The 15,676-nt window shown below is 36.7% G+C and overlaps 1 protein-coding gene across 11 annotated transcripts in view; it reads left to right on the forward strand.

Moving 5' to 3' along the window:
* Positions 1-15,676, forward strand: part of SOX5 (SRY-box transcription factor 5) — a 296,996-nt gene that overhangs the window by 55,790 nt on the left and 225,530 nt on the right. Inside the window, exon 1 of one of the 11 annotated variants that reach the window (XM_027790496.2) lies at positions 11,703-11,914. The exons of the other annotated variants lie outside the window; for them this stretch is intronic. The gene's annotated coding sequence lies outside the window, so the exon portion shown is untranslated. Of the gene's footprint in view, positions 1-11,702; positions 11,915-15,676 lie in introns of those variants that run through there. 11 annotated transcript variants of the gene reach the window in all.

Consider the following 15,676-nt stretch of genomic DNA (forward strand, 5'->3'; position numbering starts at 1 on the left):
TGCATTTTTACAAACCTGTGAAAGAAGTACTCATCTTAGAGGGAGAGCAGAGACTAGGAGGATAGTTAATTTGTTGCACACCACTGCTTTTTTTGGAACTCTGCTGTGGTAACTACAACTCCAGTGGTGAATACTTAGTGATTTCTTTCCATGTGTGCATCTGAGAGCTGCTGGAGATCAGTCTAGCGTACAGTGGAATAAAGGGGTGTGCTTTACTGCCAAAGGAAAACCAGTATGCGAGACAAGATGGCAATGATGGATGAAATTTCCAGATGATCATGAGTGGATCTTTATGTGATGAAGCCCTTTTTTTTATTTTTATTTTATTATTTTTCCCCCACTCTCCCTTCTGACACTTTCTGGTGGAAGGTTTCGAGCAAACTCCCTCTTCTTTGGAATTTCGGAGTGCTACTGCAGTCATAAAGTCAAAGTAATTGATGGCAGATGACAGCTGTTGATGAACAGCTCAACCTCATGCTTTACTGAGGAATTTGGGTAGAATTTTACAACATAAGGATATTACAGAAATCTTACAGAATTAACAAGATTTGAAGACCACATGGCTATAAACCACCATAGGTTCTGTAATAAAACAAATAAAGTTTATATGGTGGTAGGAAGATGCCAGTCAGCTCACCAAACAGGAATATTGTGAACAGGAATGGTCTTGTGCTGAAACTAAAAGAGTAGATACGACCAAACGTGTCAGAACTCTTCTGAATTTTCTGCACTGTTTCTGAGCTAAGTCTTTGAAGATTCCTGTAAATATGTTACAAAATATTGTAAGGATATTAGCATATATTATTTCCAAGGAAGAAGACAAATAAAAAAGAGCAAAAAAAGCTCTGAGATTTTGTCAAAGCCAGTGTGAATTAAGGGTCAGTCCTTTAAAATGGATGGCTGTGTTAGAAAACTGACTGGAGGACTTGCCCCAGGAATTGTGGTAGAAAATAGCTCTTCATCACTGGCAAAGGATCAGTTTGTTTTCTTACAGTTTTGTTTTTTGCTTCCAGATTTATCAGTTCTCTGTCGGGTACTCTTTTGAACTGTTTTGATAAATAATTGCACTTGTGAAGGTTAATGGAGTGTCAGTCCCTTATTTACTCTCAAGTCAAATGTGGTGCATGCTAGTCAGAAGTGTAGCTCATGCTTCATGACCAGCTGACCTTAACGCTTTAAAGTGTGGTTATAGTCAGATAAATGACTGTAAAAATGACATTAAAGAGTCCCATGTTTTCTGTCTTGCTGTGGCTTTAGAGGTCAAACTTAGTTGCATAAAAATATGATATTTTTATTAATTGCATATAATGCTATAACTTAACCCAGGGTTTGAAAATAAAGCTGTGTCTTTTTTTGCCTCACGTCATCCCAAGTAATAAACATTTTGCAAATGGTACTTAACTGACAATTTTGTTGATGATATGTCTGCAAAACAGACTCCAGTTCCTTCTTTTGTAGCTGTATTGACCCTTTAGTGCTAATGGCAGCTAAAAAAAAAAAGTAGTCAATAAAGCAGGCTGATAGACATGACTTGGAAAATACGTGGGGAGCAAATATGTTGAATAAAGATGTTATTTTAAAGCCACTGTTCTGCTTATCCCCATATATTGTTGGAAGTTCACCTGTTAAAGAAGCTGAGCGCAAGTGCTTCGATATAAACTTCTACTACTCTGTGCCAGTCTCAGGTTACTGCAGCCCTTGCAGCCACAAGAACAGCTAGCAATTTCCAAAGGTGTTTGTTGCTGTCTATTTTCCAGTTTATTTTTATTAGTATCTTCACTGGATATTGTAAGAGAATGTTTCTTTTCATCCATGCTTGAGCAAAAGAGTAAAACCTAAGACTACTCGTTCTTTTGAGAAATTTTCACAGCTAATTCTGGTCATATTTTGTTAAGTGTACATTGTGCATAAACTGACCTCTCTGGTACTAAGACTTATTATGTTACATCCAAGAAAGAAAGTTCTACTTTTTATTTAAAGGAATAATAGCTGTGATGAAAATTAATAAACTTGCACATAAAGGCTTAAAATAAAATGGGTTCTGGAAGTGTGATTTCCAGAACACTTCATTCTTGTGAACAAGTGATCCCATTTTCACTGAAAATAACCCGTGGAGTTAAACGCAATTTGCTGATGGAGATCTTCTGAAACTCTTGCTAAATCATTCGATGTTCTGGCCAGCTTCTTTAGAGAATAAATATGTGCTGAAATCAGGAGAAGCAGGATGATAACTAATTTCTTAATGGAAAAATGTTTACAAAAGGATGTTGTTTAGGCAATCCTCACAAATTCTCCATTTAGTCACTGAAAATATAACTGTGCATCCCTGTTCCACTCTATGAGCCTTCCTAATCCCAGGTTTTCTCCTTTGAAGATGGAAGATGGTATTTTGGTTGATTTGAGTGCCTGTGGTTCATATATCATCCATTTTTTTTCGCATTACAACTCCATATGTGATAACAGTATCTTGATTTGTAGAGGCTTGGGGTGAATTTGAACCTACAATGTAAAGACTTCCTTACTTTATGAGTCTGATTCCTAAATAATCAGTGAAAACTGATGTTATGATAAAGGTGCGTAAAATCAGATTGAAAGACAGGGCAGCTGGCAGAATATATATGTGTTCCTTCCAAATACTTCAGCTTTGCTTTAACATAAGGCCTGGACGGAAGAAAGAAAGTACCTTACATTTCTATGGATGATACAAACATGCTTCCCGATTAACACATGACACTAGGGAAAGAAACACAATGGTAGTAGTATAAATATTGCTAATATTAATAGCCATGACCATGACTATGATGTACTACATTAACTACTAAAGCAGCAGTCAGCGGTCAGCTATATCAATGTTGCAGCATAGTGTCATTGTAACATCTTCTTTCAGCCCTCAATTTTTAAAAGTTTCTTTGAACCTGTAGATAGGAGACACTATGTAAGGTTAGAATAACAGAAATGTAATACAGGAATGTATTGAGAGGAGCTTTATATAAATGTGTAAGTGCAACCTCCAGTATCATCAAAGATATTTTATGGAAGGTTGGATCTTTCACATGGACCTGTCTTACATGGCAGAAACTAGCTTTTGCCTGCTTGTACCTTGTACAGTACAAATAAGCTGTCAGCATTGTTCCTTTTTCTAATGTCATTTGAATGTGATTTTCACACTTACTTCACCTAATGGAATTTATTCAGACAATTTGTTTTTCAAATATGTAGTCTTCCTATACATCTGAAGATAACAAAACTTAAATCAAGGTATTTTGCGTAACTCTTATGAGTATGTTTAAGTATGTATACTGAAAGCGTAGACACTCATAGACCAGAATAGAAGAAAGTAAAATAACCCTCAAAAATGTACTGTAACTTCTTTTAATGTGTGTGGGAAAAAAAAAAAATAAATATATATATATATATAAAGATCAAGTGTGACTCTTATAACCAAATACCCTGTCTTTGTGTTCACCCCCTGTCTGTGCTCAAGGTCTCTAGGTGCTCAATAGGCGCTTTTTAATTATTTTTCCCTGTTTGATGTTGCTAAGTAAAATGAATGGATTGCAGAGAACTTTTACTTAGAAACCTTCTGTACATCAACTCAGTTCTGGTAGTCACAGTGATACCTGGCTGGATCACATCCTGAGACTCACTCTTGATAAATTTAAGGTTAGAAAAAAGACAGATTTTGTAAAACCATGCTCTATTAGTCAACCAATACTTCCTTGTCACAAAGTAGGCTTACATTTTTTCCAGCCAAAGTGGAGAAAATTGTGTCTGTCTTATTCGGGTTGGGCAATTCTGTGGGTTTTTCAGCATCACTTCATGATGACTGAAAACTACAGGGAATACCCAGAAATCAGTGATTCAAAGAGGAGCTTGGAGAAGAAAGGCTATTTCCAGCAAAAGTTATTCATCCTCTGCTGATGGTGGGTAGTTGGCTATGACTGTAGAAGAATAGATGTTCTTTAGGGGGTTTTGTTTGTTTGTGAACATGACATACAACAGTGCACAAAATTAATTGTTAAGGAAAATACGTAGTGGACTTAATCAGCTACAGGAGTGTGATTTCTTTTTTAAAAAATGGCATAAAAGAATGAGAATGAACTGCCTTAAAGCAAATCAAGATCATTTGTATTATTCAGAATAATTTAGGTAAGTGATGAGGAATGGAAAGAAAATTAGCATTTCTGTACAGTTTGCTTACTGTGTAATTCTTAATCAGGAATGTCACAACATCCCTTGATATCATATTATCACAAAGGTCTCTTCGTAGTAGGCAAAGTAAGCTACTCACTGCAGTTTAAAAGAACAGGAGAAAGAATAACTGATCTGTAGAGTAAGAACAACTGTGAATCTGTCATAAGTTAGAATTTATTGGGTTTTTTGCATCACTCAGCCACAGTCTAAACTGGCTTCTGTGTGTGGGGTCTATGTGCATTTTAAATCTTCTTTAAGCTTTGCTTGAGTGAGCTTTAGAATGGTACTTAAATGATAAAATGACATCATGCTGCTCCCCTGAGCAGAGCATAATGTTTCCATTTGAGGTGTACTAAGACCCAGATGAGTGAACAGAGAATTGGTTCTTGGTAACCCTTGGGTGCTGAGTGTGCTCTGCTGTTACCTGCTTTGGAACCTAGCAAGTCAGTTCACGTCACTTCCTAATTTGCCCTACATGCAGTATCACAAAGGGATTTTGTGGGGATTAATTAACAGATTTTTGAGTAGCTCTAACACATATTAAATTTATTTGTGTTATGTGAATTGCTTTAGTCATATACATTTTATTAATTATTCTGATATATTTGGTATTTTCTGATCAGGCACCATTCTCTGTTTGAAGTGCAAAAGATCCAAATAATATTGATTCATGTGCTGTAAACATGTTCTGTGGAACTAACTTTCTGTGAATGTATCTGTTCTGTGTTGTTAAACACAGAGTATGTATATTTCATTTATTATTATTATTATTTCCTATGCAATCTTTCCTCTAAAGTTGAGAAAACTACTTTGGTTTAAACCAGAATTCTGAGTTCTATTTCAGTAAAATTGTGGAACACTTGTTGATAGATAGAAAATCATGTTATAGAAGACATAAAGAAAAGCAGTTGAAATAAATTTTGGAGAAAAAATAGGTCTTTTAATAACTGTTAGAAAGTATGAAAGCAGTTACTGCTTGGAAAAATCCTATAAACTATTGTGTAACCATTACTAAGAAAATGTAAGAGAGTGAGTAGTACACAGAAAATAATTGGTGAAGTCTATAAAAAGAAGGTAAAAGAATAGAGAACTTAGATAAAAGCAGAGCCAGGAGTCCCACGTGCTAGATGGTATGCATTTCAAAAATAAATGAACGAGACAAACCTATTTCTGAACAGGAGAATTCATTTTGAAAAATTTGTATTCTAAATGTGGTATCTTATGCTACAGTTAACTCCAGTGGAGACAGTGGGGATATTTCTCAAGTAGCTATTCCATTTTAATAAAATAATGTTTTCTGGCCCTTCTAGAAAATGAGAACTTCTAGAAGATTGCTTTCAGGAAAAGAAATAGTGATACTAATCTCTGTGGAGGCAAAGATGATTTTGACTGTTACTGTCCTGCTAAGTCTAGTTGTAATCTTCTGAGAAGCAAGAGAACAAATACACAGTAAAAGTAAAGAGATGTGAGATGAGAAGGCTCATGAACAATACGTGACATACATAGCACAGAATGTAATTACTTTAGAAGTTTAGTGGATTTAGCCACACACCTACACTTCATGTAGGATATGTGCAAGATTCCCAATATTAAATGTGTGGACTAAGATCTTCAAAGATACAAAGAACAGATAATTCCAAATGAGTTGATTATTGGAAGTTGCATGGAATTCAGTCCCTAAGTATGCACACATTGAGAGATGCTTCCTTCATACAATGTTTCATGCATCTCATTTCAATGTTCCAGGTAAGGTAACTATAAAAAAAGAAAACCAGTAATGCATTAAGTTATTGAGAGAAGAGCGAAATGATGTTGCACAATATGATGTTACTTAACTAGTAGAAAGAGGCAGATATACTGAATGTCGGAAAACTATGCATACCTTCTTTGAAAAGCCACAACGTCAGAGATTGTCAGAGGAATTCCTTCAGTAGAAGTGAGGAAGAAATTCCTAGGGCAGTATACTCTGCACAGGTGTTCTTCCTTATAGTACTTTTTTGCTTACCCTGGCCTTCCAGAGCCTCCTACTTACGTAGCAACATCTCTTGTGTTATTCTGAGGTTGCTGGAAAAAACTGTGCACTGAAAGAGTATGGTTATAGTAGTCCCGTTTGCCTGCTGTAAGCTGTCTGCTTCTTGGTACAGGATTCATGGGACAGTGGGCGCCTGTAGCAACATTATAGAAATACAGAGAAATAAATACATTGTTATAGAAGCTTGAACAAGTGAATTAAAATACACTCATTAAAGTGGCCAGTGGTGCACCGGGAAGAACAAAACCGTAATACCAAAGGAATCAAGGGGAGACTGCATGGCAGGAAATAATCAAATGTAAAATTACAAACTGATACAGCTGGATAAAGTAATCCAAACACAGATAATCAATGAGAGTAAGGCACTTGGAAAACAGTAATGCTGAAAAACATTTAGGTGTGTTAAAACAAATTAGGTATGAGCTTGTCATGTAGCAAGGCAGCAAAAAAGGCAGTAACGAGGTAATTGTCCTTCTCCTCATAACTCTGCTAAGATTACATGTGAAATGTGTTCAGTTCTGCCCATGTTAGAGAAACCAGCAAATTGGAGGGATCTTTAGATGCGAGCAACAAATGATTAAGGAGTTGTAGGGGCTGATTTGTGAGGAAAGGCTAAATGTGGGGCAGTAATAACAAAGCAAATATATGCTAACTGTCCGAAAGGATGCAATGGTACAAGCTCTAACATGGAAGAGGGACAGTCCAGAGCGCTGGAAGAAGCAACTATATAGGAGAGGTTTGGGTTGAAAGGAAGCAAATATGAGGCAATGTTTCAGAGCAGTGAGGTTTTTGGTTTTGTTTTTAACTGCATAGCATATTCATAGGGAAAATGGGAAGCCTCGCTGCCTGAGACATTTTACTAGCGCAAATGAAACAAGTGGGGCCACACCAGAGGGCTGTGTGTGCCATTTTGTTACGTACCTGCTTTTGGTACTTGGCAGAATCACAGTGCCTTAGAGTGACCGTAAGCACAGACCCTTATGGGTGCAGGATGTTTTCCTTCTTTTGTTCCTCAGCTTGGAGGGTTCTCCCCAGACAAGATACCCTCCAAATCGTCCTCAACAGAGAGGACGCAGTTTTTGACCAAATCCTATATGGCTTGTCTTTACTGTCAGTCACCCGGACAAAGGAAAGAGGTGAAGTCTGTTTGGGGTGAATTTTTTGTAGGTTGCCAGAGAACAAATGGGGTGAGTTTACATCCCTTTCCTATCTGAAAGCTGTGGTGAAAGCTGGGGAGCTGTGAACAGCCCCGGAGCCATTGCTAGCCTATCACATTTCTTTTATTGTATCTCTAAATTCTGTTCAGAAGGCCCTCTCCCAGTCTTTCAAGGAGTTAGCACAGACAATGGGTTTGTTTCATACTGAGAAAGCTGGTGATGAAACTCTTTTTGACACTCAGCGTAGGTTTTATTACACTTACAAAACCAGAGTTGTTGTATGTGGTTAGTAAGCTTGTATTTTTACAAAGATAATCACTTTATACTGCATGATTTCCAAACTATTACAAGGATTTAATGTATGCTGAAGACTCTACCAAGCTGTTTTGATAAGTAGTCTTATTTTTTGTTTAGCAAGGTCATAAGGGTGATCTTTAGCCCCCTAGGGAAGAGATCATAAAAGTCTTAAAAGTGCTTTTGCAGAGTTTTATTTATTATTTTTAAGCATGAAGATTACTAGCATGAAGATAACAAGGCTGTTATAGTACAACATGTTCTTTGTTTTTGCAGGTTATAGCTAACATATTAGGCCTTCTCAAAATGCCAGTTTTGTTTGTTAAGTATTTTGAGAGCAAATAGATGTAATCCTGTATTACATTCTTAAAATGAATTTTGCTGGAGAAAGAGGCAGTAGAAGAGATCAGGTCTGAGAATAGATGTCAGGAATTATGTCACTAACCACATTTACCCAATACAAAGTAGTCATTACTATTTTACTATATTTAATATCTACATTCTGTAGAAAGATTTGCAATTTACTTTTATACATGGAGGAACACTTTATTGCAAGAAATGGGACAAAGAGGTGGGCTAAAAATAAAACCAGAATCTGTAGCACAAAAGAAAATAATTTTAAAAAAACACCTGTTACACATACAATATGAAAAGGTTCTAAAATTTCACTCACAACTCATGTATTTTTTTACTACAAGCAGATCCACAGTTTGCATATAGTTCTTTGATTTGTAATAAATCAAGTAGAAATAGTGGGGCAAGGAGTGAGAAATACTCAACTTGTGCCCTGTGTTTGGGGATGGGCTGGAATGCAGAACAGCCAGAGGAGAAGAAATGTTTGTCTTAAAGCATCAGTTATCAGATTGTGCTCTGTACTGTAGATAGGCTGATAATGGTCTGTTGAAGAAGCACAGAGTCAGCCGGTTGCACTGTGCTAGCTCCAGCTCTTTATTTTCAGGGACCTACAATGAAATCAGTGGGAATTAAATGAATATATATTATTGTGCATTTTCAAAAATCCAGCTAGGCACCTCCTTATATCTTTAGATACTTTAAATCCTTGAAAAATCTGCTCCTATGTTCTGTAAATCAGATGCTTTAAATCCTTGAAAAATCTGCTCCTATGTTCTGTAAATCAGATGATAAAGTTAGAAATCAATGCAAAATGGATTATAAGTTACTCCTTTTGTGTGAACACAACTGAACAGTTTCTTACGTCTGCAAACCTTGGAAATGCTTGAAATTTACCCTTGCTTGTGCAGCTATGGCAGCAGTCTGAGTGTCATGATATTTAGAAGAAATCAAAGTACATTTCAGTGTTACTGTCAGATATTGTGGGGTGGCACTTGATGTATGAGAGAGTTCCCAATTTCCAGTTTCAGATGATTGGGCTGTAGTGCACCACAGAGTAATGTATGAACCGAGTATTTATGGCATCAATAAAAATGAAAATACAACCGCTATGAAGCTTTGTCCAATAATCTCTTGGCTTTTTACATCAATTATATAAAATGCCCTAAGCTGCAGAAAATCTTATTTTACATATGGAGGAAAAAGGTAGAAGAAAGGAAAGTGTCTGACGTAGCACAGTTCATAGAGCAGATGGCCTTCTTTTTTAACTTCCAATAATTTTCAGCCAGGTTGATAGGTGTCAAACCTTGGAAATACCTGTTAGTCTTCCCACTGAAACCTCTGCCAGTGTATCTTCTGCTTCATCACAAAGAAATCATTAATTAGATACAGCACTTGACATAAATAAATACAACCTGAAGGACAAGAGATAGTAACAATTTCCCCCAAAAAATATTCCAGTACCAAGCAAAGTATTAACATTTTAGAGGGACAGCTTGATATGATCAGGATTCTCTAAGTCTGATAATTGGTAATACTTCCAAAGTATGGATCATGGCATCCCTAATACATCATCTTAGCAAAGCCAAAACAATATTTGATGTGAATGTATTTTGCTTGGCTGTAGCACTATAATAGTAAAAAGAAGAAAATTAGCATCTTTGTTTACTGTGTTTAGTTCACCTAATTCAGGTAAAATTCTTACGTCTGTGCCATGATGATCTCTTCAGCTGACCTTTTAGATCCATTAATTGACAACTTCATTCACCATTACGTTGCAGGTCCTTGTCATTAAAACCACAGTCCTAGAAAAAAACACCTGTATAAGAATAGCTGTCGGTTTGCATAGATATAATTGCAGAACCATAGCCTGTGGATATACATCTTTCTAAGTTTGTTTATGTGACACCTTTCAACATTGCTTTTATCCCTCCTTGAGTTATGCGTTCCTGTTGTTCTTACTTCCTAATGGTGTATTTATCCTCTTCCATTTTTTTCCCCCCTCTATGCCCCCTTTTTCCTGGTCTGCATTTTTCTCACTGTATCCTCCACTGCTTCTTTTAAATCTCCTTGGGATCATTCCTTTCCACCACTGATGAAGAACTTTTCTCCATAAAGGAAAGCTATAGAAAAAAGACCTATTTAAATGTAAGACAGAAGCAAAGAAATTCTAATGTGTAACAAGAGCAGTGTCCACTGGGAAGTCTGGTGGAGTATGTATTTCATCTTCCTGAAGGTGCCAGGTTACAGCCGCCATAAACCACACAGGTTTTTGGTAATGTCTGCCCTACAGCCCCTGTGACATAGAATGTAGAAGTAGAGGATTTTCCAAATCACTTAAGTGATTCGAAGATACGTTTCTAGTTGAAAGCTGATGGCACTTTTGCTCCTGAAGTAAGTTAATGACATTAATTTAGGCAAAGATTGTAAATGGAAGGTTAAAGGGAAAAAAGAAAGATTATTCTTGCTTTGTGACTATTGTCTGTGTTTTGCTTCTTTTAAACCATAAAAAACATTGGAAATATCAGTTTAGTTTTTCTCTTAATTGGTGGTGGACCTCCTGTGGCTATTAGGAGTGTTTTTTATAGCTTTCAGATTTTCCCTTGAAGTAGCTATTCTGTTGAATCTTAAACACAGATATTCATTTCCTAAAAGTTTATTAGGCAAAATAAATAAAAATAAATAGCAAACAGTACTAAACTGCTTAAGAATTATTTGTCTTCGGAGGTGTGAAGTATTCTGTTTTCTGATTATCTCTTATGTCATGCTGTTACCAGCTTCCTGGTCACTATGGAGACTATAAAATAAATAGGACTGCATTTCTGCTGTAGAAAGCAGACAAAAAAATTGCTTTGGTGTCTTCTTTATGCATTCTAAAAGTACAAAGTGTGGGCAAAATTCCAGCTTTGAAAAAAGAACCTGTGAGGTTGCTTTTAGGATCACAGGCTTCTTAAAATCAGACAATATCAGTGCTTGTTTTAAAGACATGCTTATTTTATTCCAGGTGTTTTCAGCTGCAAAACCAGAAGCTTGATTCTCATCGTTGTGTTCTTTTGTTTGTTTGTTTTTTCTGCAGAGGCAGCCTGCTTGCATCCCATATAGTGGTAATTAACAGTTTCCGACTGAGTTTTCTTCTGCTTTGATTATTGGTTGGTTGGAGACAAAAATTTGATTTCACAGAAACAGTTTTTTGTCTTAATTTAATTGCAGAATAAGAGTAATGTGCACCTCTAGGTGAGGAAGAAGGTGAGATCTATTTAGGGCACTGAGAGTTTTTTTGGAAATCTCACCAAGTGCAATCTGCTTCACTGTCCCCCTGTAGAACTGAAATAGGCCTCGGTCGGACCCTGGGAACAGAGAGAGACAATTTGAAAGATACAGTTGGAATGAATAGTTTCTTTTAACAGCAAAATGTTTGCACTTTTTATGAGAGCAAGGGTAACATTGTGTAATCTTTAAAAAAGATATTGCTCACTGAGGATAAGTCCATTGTCCAGTGACATGACTTTTCCTGTCAATCACAAAGGTGACAAGGGGGCTAGATTAAGTAAAGCTTGCCCAAGATTAACAAAGGAAGATTATTGACCTCATCCTGAAAGGGCAGAAGCCTGCTTTATCATTAAACCTTGGAAGAGGTATTTCCTCCATAGGTGGAAAGCTGTTTGGCAGTACAGAGGCAACTTTCTTGTACATGAGCAAGCCTTCCTGCGGCTCCTAGCGTGGAACAGAAGCAGAAGACACAAACTGTGGGCCAGTCCTTGTTTTTTTGTTGCTGTTGTTAGGGGGAGAAAGAAGGGCCCTGGGTGTTTGATTCAGCGGGATCTGTGTAGGTCCTTGTCTGCCTTTCCGAAGTGGGGAAAGCAAGAAGCAGCAGCATCAGGTGTTGGTGAGTACAATCCCAGCTCAGAGTTCGATGAAATGTTGTGCCAGCACACATTAGCAGAGCAATTCGCAATGCAAATGAACAATAGAGCCCCATCCATGAAGCAGCTGCTAACTGCATAAAACTGTTACCAGGATTAACAGTGCCAGAGGCTGGAATGTAATCAAACTTGAACAGGTGAAATGGTTACACAGCTGAGAGACGCTGTGCTCTGGTAAAAGAGTGTTTGTTTTTCCACTGTTTTGGTGACTGAGAGAGAGGTCTTATGTGTGGCTTGATGGACTTAATTTTAAAGTGTCAGTAGTAGATACTTCGGTTCTTTAATACCAGCCTCTACCGTGTCTTCGCTTTTCTCTCAGTTAACGGAAAAAAGTCATGTGAATTTGTCCTTTCAAAAAAGGAACCTGCTAAATCTCACTTGTTGGGAGGGAACTTCCTTCTCAGGGGATTAATTTTAAACTGTTGCTGGCATACCTTTCTTACCATGAAGGATTTCTCTGAGTGTTTTCAGGGCAATGGTTAAACCATCATATGTAATATCAGAGGATTTTCCTTGCTAGAAGTTTTGTGGCTTTGTATAGCCATTGACATGGGTAGGTTTTAAGTGGAAGTATCTTTTTTTTTAGATGGTAAAAGTAAAAATCCAAATTGTTGAAAGTTTTTTCGCTTTCCCCAGTAATAGCATAAGAAAGAGCAAAATAAAAGAGGCGTGTGAAATGAAAGCCAAGGTAACAGTTGAGCATTTCAGGTTGCTGTTCTGCGTGACAGAATAAAAGGATCGTGGACAAGTGGGGAAGACAGGTTCTTGAGCTGGTGTGCTGGAGGATGCGTGTTGAACTCTCACCAACATCAGTAGCTGATGTGTGCGCACATCGGCTGGTATGGCAAGGAGAGGATTCCTCTTAGATTGCAAATCACGCAATGAATGTGTGATTGCTACAGATCTTTTTGAATGAATAATTCACTGGTGTACTGTAATTTAGCCCACTGAGATGTGATTGCAGCTGTTCCCCTACTGTATATGTGTTTTGATTAAGTGGAGTGTATCTTAAACCCCACAAGTGTATAAATAGCCTGTGTACGTGATATGCAAACAGTGCATACATGCACACCTAACAAGAGCAGTCTGAGGAAACATTTTGTTTTGGAGATCATTACTTAGATGCATATTTCAATATATAATTTATTTTTTTAAAAAAACAACTGTGTAGACACAGTGTAGAACACTTCCTTTTCTTTTTTTGTCCAGCTAAGGAGTCATCTTAACTGTGGTACTATACAAATGCTTTTAGCCAACATTGTCGTAGCAGGACTTTCCTGTGTTATTAATGAGTTTATCATTCCAAGACCTTTACGGTGTAAGAAATTACTTCTTTTGTGCCTGTTTTACAGGTGGGAAACTGAAATACAAAAACAAAAGTGACTTACTCCATGGTTACACAGAACATTTGATAGAATAGGAGCTGAGTATCCAGAGTCCTTTCATGATGCTTTACCCACAAACTACTGTCTTGTCCTCTCCCCCTCACAATTCCTTTTCCCCAGGAAGAGAGGGAGGGAAATTTTAGTAGTTTTGAAAATACTTGTGGATTCCATTTGAATGCCAAGCAATTTGTGATTTTGAAAATCTCCTTCTATTACTTTACATATCATTCAATCCTTGTGTTCCTATGCCTTTTCTGACAAATTTGCTTTATAGTCATAATATGTTTGTACATATAAAAACATTTGCATGTACCCAAAATGTACATGGAGACAGCAGTTGTGATTCCTGAGGTTTAGGCAGCTGTTGCAAGTTATTTTGTGTCTGTGACCAATGTGTGACATACACAGAAACATGAGTGTCTTTGGGGCCCACTTTGGAATAAACCCAAGAAACTAGTTCCTGGTAAAATTAGGAACAATAATGTTCCTATACATAATTGATAGTATAGTATAGATGAATTTAAGAACTGTAATTAAGGATGGTATTTTGCTTATCCGTCTTCAAAGTGTGAATAAGCAGCTTTCAACTCATTTCCTGTTCTGGCCTTTTCTGTAGGAAAAAAATTGCCACTTGGTGATAATGTGTTTGAATGTTAGATAAATCTGAACCGATACTGAAGTTAAAATACTTTGCTTGTCTGTATCTGTGTTAAAAAACAGTTTATTCAGGTCTATATATGTGAAAAAAATTGTGTTTGGCTCCAACTAATTTTTTAAGTCTGGTGTTAGCAACTAGTAATTTTCCAAGTGCAGAACAAAAATTGAGGGAGTTGCAAGAAATAAAAAAGAGCATGTCTGTTGACTAAAGTTGGAAAATTTTTTAGGGCTTGGTCAAAAGCTCATTGACGTCAGTAGAAAGTCTGTCATTAACATCACTGGGTTTGGCTTTTGGGGCATATGATGGCCCAGATTGTAATCTCAGTTAAATCCGATTCTGTTAGGGAATTTATTCACTAGTATAACACATTCAAGCAGCTCAAAACTGTTTGCACTAAAAGTTTTCTCAACCAAAGGTAATCTTTTTGCCGAAACAAAGTAGTCTGTGAAAACAAACACATTCTTTACTGCATATCTTTCATGTTGCTTTATCCAAATTTTATTGAGATAACTTTTAGCAATTTATGTTCTATTTATGAAAAGACAATTTTTTTTCTGAAATATTGGGGTTTATTAAACAAGATAAACCAAAAATTACTCAGGAATAAAATGCTAGAAATACAACACAAACCACTAAAAAGAGTATATGTGTCACTTTCATACCTTATACAATGAAAACAATTTAAAAATTAAGATTTTTTCAGCCAAGTCTGTAACTTGGATCACAAGATGATCCAGTGACTTTTTTAGAAATAATATTCATTAAACATATAGAGTGCAAAAATGTAAGGGAATAGGATAATGAAAAAGAAAAAACCCACAAAACTTCTGGAGAATCTGATCAAAATAAAAACTGTTCATGTTTGCAGCATTGTGTTATGCATTGTATGTACCCTGCAGCAAGCTTTGTTCAGAGACAGTGACCTAAGTTTTGCCAAGTATAGATGGCATATGTTAGCAAAGGGAAAAAAGGTTTCAGAGATGTGTACAGAAAGGTAGGATACAAAAGAGACATGAAAGGGGAAAGGAACATACGCAGAGAACATTGCTTTATGCTGAAGGAGGCGTGGAGTAGAAGGCTCTCATGTTAATGAAGGCAAGTTTGAAGATGCTGGAACCAGTTTTGGTTTCCATTAAAATTAATGAGTAGACCTCTGTGGACTCTCACATGAGGAGGATTGTGTGTACGTTCTAGGAAGTCACAGAGTTTTGCCATTGTGCTGCCAGTGAAAGTCATTAGGACCACCTTTGTGAAAGATAATGTCTCTGCAAGAGCTGGAGGTATGAGATGGAAGAGGAGAATAGAAAGGTAATTAGAAAACAGAAAACAATTGTTTCATCCTTTATAGATGGGAGAACTGCTTGAACTGTGAGTTAAAGTCAGTCATATGGCAAAGGGCATTTAATACTTAGTTACTATTTCATTTCTTACAACAACTAGCCATCAAGGCATTAAGTACCTTCTAAAGTCAGGAAATTAATGGTCCTTGTAAAAATTGAAGATTTTTTCGAAAGAAAGCTGTAAAAGAGCAAACAATTAAAGGTAATCAATACCATTGTTATTAGGAAACCTACGAGTACACCACTTCTTCTCAATTAGGGAAAAACTGTATTTTATGTTTCTCTTGCAAGCTAATCTTTGTTCACTTCAGGCTGTAATCTTGGTTTATGCTTTATGGATGG

Source organism: Falco peregrinus, chromosome 6, assembly GCF_023634155.1.
Source record: "Falco peregrinus isolate bFalPer1 chromosome 6, bFalPer1.pri, whole genome shotgun sequence".
Taxonomy (NCBI): Eukaryota; Metazoa; Chordata; class Aves; order Falconiformes; family Falconidae; genus Falco; species Falco peregrinus.